Genomic DNA, 4,792 nt, shown 5'->3' on the forward strand with positions numbered 1-4,792 from the left:
AATAGCATTTTAACATTTGTTTTAATTATTGTATAGAAACGCAGCATATGACATTCAACTTTAAAAAAAATCTGGCCTCACTAAAACTCAAACCCTGGTTATGACCCTGGACATGAGTTACATCACATTATGATATTTTCATTTTCTTAACTTGTTTTTTTAACAAGAAATAGTAACACTCCTCCCTTACATTAAAATTGAGGCCTATCAGTTTTCAGATTCCTTGACTTTGTCCACATTTTCTTACGTTACAGCCTTATCCTAAAATTGATTTTTTTAAATCCTCAGCAATTTACACCCAATACCCCATAATGACAAAGCGAATACAGGTTTTTAGAAATTTCTGCAAATGGAAACCTGGCACCATCACTACGGTGAAACATGGCGGTGGCAGCATCATGCTGTGGGGATGTTTTTCAGCAGCAGGGACTGGGAGACGAGTCAGGATCGAGGCAAAGATGAACGGAGCAAAGTACAGAGAGATCCTTGATGAAAAAATACTGTTGTGCCAAGCTTGTAGCGTCAGATCCAAGAAGACTCGATGTTGTAATCACTGGCAAAAGTGCTTCAACAAAGTACTGAGTAAAGAGTCTGAATACTTATGTAAATGTTTTATTTTTATAAATGATCAAAAATGTCTTAAAACCTGAATCCATTTTAGAATAAGGCTTTAATGTATCAACATTTGGATAAAGCCAAAGGTTCTGAATACTTTCAGAAGGCCCTGTACGTAAAAGTAATCCATCACTTTTATTTTGCAAGCAGCAAGTGGCAGAGAGACTGACTAAGGTAACCAATCACTACCATAAAGTAACTCGATTGCAATAATTTCTTATCTTAACATTTGACCTCTGCTCAAGGTTTAAATGTATCTACAGTTACATAAACCAAATATTCTGCTGTCCGGAGAGGGTCAATTGTCAGTCAAGCATAATAGCCATACAAAGTAATTATTCTAAAATGTGTCACTTTCTCTTGACTACGAGTTTATTTTCCATAAAACAGGAAGTAATCATTACAGTATATCCTGAATGATTGACCAGTGCACGCTGGGTGGTGAGCTGAAGCAGCTGAGCCAAATGGCTAACAGAACCGGTGGCTGTAGTTAAGTGTGCCCCCTGCTGTTGGCTGTGCTGTTCCATGTGTTAAAGGCTATGATAGGTTCACTGGACAATGAGACACGTCCCATGCAGACTGGTCAGGCAGGCCTCTCTTGCATGCACACACAAAGAAAGAGCCCTGCACCCTGGCCTCCGGGGCCGTGGCAGGAGCAGGAAGGGAACCATTCACTGTAAACTGAACAAGCAATCGCTTCCTCTGGGACTCCCCCAGCCAGACTGCAGCCAAGATCCCGCCACCATAAAGTACTTTGACAGACCCCTGTCACGATGGCAGACAAATCTACTGTAAATTGTACAAACACTCCTCCATAAATCCCGGTCTTCTCCTCTTCTTTAGTCTCTCATTATGAAAACAGAGGCACATTGTTGACAGTTGTGTGTTGATACTTTTCCTTTTACCTCCGGCTGTCAGGAACGGAAACAAGCTGATTCCAGCCGATTCCACTGTAATGAAACACTCTGCTTTCCATCTGCTGGAGCAAGAGAAAGAAAATGAGAGAAGGAGAGATAGAGGAAGAAAGAGACAGAGAGAGGGAGAGAGGGAGAGATAGAGGAAGAAAGAGACAGAGAGAGAGGGAGAGATAGAGGAAGAAAGAGACAAAGAGAGGGAGAGAGAGGAAGAAAGAGATAGAGCGAGGGAGAGATAGAGGAAGAAAGAGACAGAGAGAGGGAGAGATAGAGGAAGAAAGAGACAGAGAGAGAGGGAGAGGGAGAGATAGAGGAAGAAAGAGACAGAGAGAGAGGGAGAGATAGAGGAAGAAAGAGACAGAGAGAGAGGGAGAGATAGAGGAAGAAAGAGACAAAGAGAGGGAGAGATAGAGGAAGAAAGAGACAGAGAGAGAGGGAGAGGGAGAGATAGAGGAAGAAAGAGACAGAGAGATAGAGAGAGATAGAGGAAGAAAGAGACAGAGAGATAAAGAGAGATAGAGGAAGAAAGAGACAGAGAGAGAGGGAGAGAGAGAGATAGAGGAAGAAAGAGACAGAGAGAGAGGGAGAGATAGAGGAAGAAAGAGACAGAGAGAGGGAGAGGTAGAGGAAGAAAGAGACAGAGAGAGGGAGAGAGTAAGAAAGAGACAGAGAGAGGGAGAGAGAGACAGAGTGAGAGGGAGAGATAGAGGAAGAAAGAGACAGAGAGAGGGAGAGATAGAGGAAGAAAGAGACAGAGAGAGGGAGAGATAGAGGAAGAAAGAGACAGAGAGAGGGAGAGATAGAGGAAGAAAGAGACAGAGAGAGGGAGAGATAGAGGAAGAAAGAGACAGAGAGAGGGAGAGATAGAGGAAGAAAGAGACAGAGAGAGGGAGAGATAGAGGAAGAAAGAGACAGAGAGAGGGAGAGAGAGACAGAGCGAGAGGGAGAGATAGAGGAAGAAAGAGACAGAGAGAGGGAGAGATAGAGGAAGAAAGAGACAGAGAGAGGGAGAGAGAGACAGAGCGAGAGGGAGAGATAGAGGAAGAAAGAGACAGAGAGAGGGAGAGATAGAGGAAGAAAGAGACAGAGAGAGGGAGAGATAGAGGAAGAAAGAGACAGAGGGAGAGGGAGAGATAGAGGAAGAAAGAGACAGAGAGAGGGAGAGATAGAGGAAGAAAGAGACAGAGAGAGGGAGAGATAGAGGAAGAAAGAGACAGAGGGAGAGGGAGAGGGAGAGATAGAGGAAGAAAGAGACAGAGGGAGAGGGAGAGATAGAGGAAGAAAGAGACAGAGAGAGAGGGAGAGGGAGAGATAGAGGAATAAAGAGACAGAGAGAGGGAGAGATAGAGGAAGAAAGAGACAGAGAGAGGGAGAGGTAGAGGAAGAAAGAGACAGAGAGAGGGAGAGAGGAAGAAAGAGACAGAGAGAGGGAGAGAGAGACAGAGCGAGAGGTCGAGATAGAGGAAGAAAGAGACAGAGAGAGGGAGAGATAGAGGAAGAAAGAGACAGAGAGGGAGAGATAGAGGAAGAAAGAGATAGAGAGAGGGAGAGATAAAGGAAGAAAGAGACAGAGAGAGAGAGGTGGCCTATGTGAGTGAATTAGAGGTAGATGCCTCTGGAACTTTTACACTGATTGGGTAGGTGAAGTTATGAAGATTTTACTCCTATTAGAGAGATGGTGAGAGAGAGACACTTCCTCAGTTTATGTTATTTAATGTTGATAGAAGATAAAAAAATGTTTGCAATTGTATGCCATGTCAATCAGCTGTGATTATCCAATTAACTGTCCATTTATCCATACAAGATGTGGCCTGGAAATAATAATAAACATGAATGGCCAGCTAACAATAACAGGTGAAAATGTAGCGAACAATGTTAGAAAGCTAGCATAAAAATTAGATACATAATGTTGTAATAATGACGAAAATATTCTCAAATAACTTCACAACTTTTTCATAAGAGGTATTTGTGAGATAATATAGTTTGTATTAACAGAACCGTTTGTTGGAGCTAATTATAGCATTGCATTTTTGGTAATTCCACAGTAACAGAGTGACACTGAGACTCTTTTTTCACTTTAAAATATATGTCAAACAAAAACAAATGATTGCAAAGTTAAGCCAACTCTAAGCAGAAGGACTACTTTTAAAAATTTCCAAAGAAGATTTTACCAAAACACATTTACTTGAAGAACCGTGCAGATGCGAAGTTTGGTAACAGAATGACGGTTTGTGCTGTTCGTGCGGACGGTCTGTTACCAAACTTTGTATCTGCACTGTTCTTCAAATAAATGTTTTTTTTTTGTGTGTAAATTGTAAAAAGTAGTCATTGTGAATAGAGTTTGTTTAACTTTGCAATCATTGGTTTTTGTTTGACATACATTTTGAAGTTAAAATGGTGTTAGATACTCTCCGTCTGCATGGCTCTCTGTAAAACAGCTAAATTAGCTATTGGATTCTAAATTTGTTCATGTCAGGTATTTTAGGATTCTTGCCCTACTTGATTAAAGCTATTGACTGTGTCCCAAATTACACCCTATTCCCTATGTAGTGCACTACTTTTGACCAGGGCCCATACTTTTGAGACGTAGCCATTGTGCAACCATTCCTCTCTTCGCCTTAATGGAATGACTTACCGTAAGTGAAATACACTGGTAGAGTTGCTTAGGAAGATCCTGTGGGATGTTGTCCTCCAAGTATGGCTGACGTAAAAGAATGAGTCTGTCCGTCATGCCGGTCTCATGCTGTGTGTGAGTTATGGATGCAGCATTTCCGTTATGGGTCAGATCCGTGAGAACTCTCAATCATTGTGGTTCCATATCACAAGCGTAGTACCTTGCTGCTATGACCGGAACCTCCTTTCGTCTCAGCTCTGACATCACACATCCTGCTTAGTGCGCACTCATGCCAGTGATGGTCAAAAATATCCTCGTAGAGCCATAGGCACACAAACAGACCGGCTGTCAGTGGAGGCTGGTGGGAGGAGTTATAAGAGGACGGGTTCATTGTAATGGTTGGAATGGAATAAATGGAAGGGTATCAAACACATCAAACACATGGAAACCACATGATCGACTCCATTCCATTTATTCCACTCCAGCCATTACAATGAGTCCCGTCCTCCTATAGCTCCTCCCACCAGCCTCCACTGGTGTGTGTGTGTGTCATACAAGACTATAACAATATCAAACCAAAGTTATGACTTTGCAGGGGTTTTTCAGGATTTGAGATGGGCAAAAGCCATTAAATATGATTCACAAAGGG

General features: G+C 42.3%; 1 long non-coding RNA gene across 1 annotated transcript; it reads right to left on the minus strand.

Moving 5' to 3' along the window:
• Window positions 1–599: 599 nt before the first annotated feature.
• On the minus strand, window positions 600–4,444 carry LOC149979937 (uncharacterized). The gene is made up of 2 exons (XR_016484131.1): window positions 4,165–4,444; window positions 600–1,591 (listed from the first exon to the last, which is right to left on the minus strand). It is a non-coding gene; the product is annotated as an uncharacterized LOC149979937 (long non-coding RNA).
• Window positions 4,445–4,792: the final 348 nt, after the last annotated feature.

This window comes from Oncorhynchus mykiss, chromosome 10, assembly GCF_057628025.1.
Source record: "Oncorhynchus mykiss isolate SJ-2025 chromosome 10, ASM5762802v1, whole genome shotgun sequence".
NCBI lineage: Eukaryota > Metazoa > Chordata > Actinopteri > Salmoniformes > Salmonidae > Oncorhynchus > Oncorhynchus mykiss.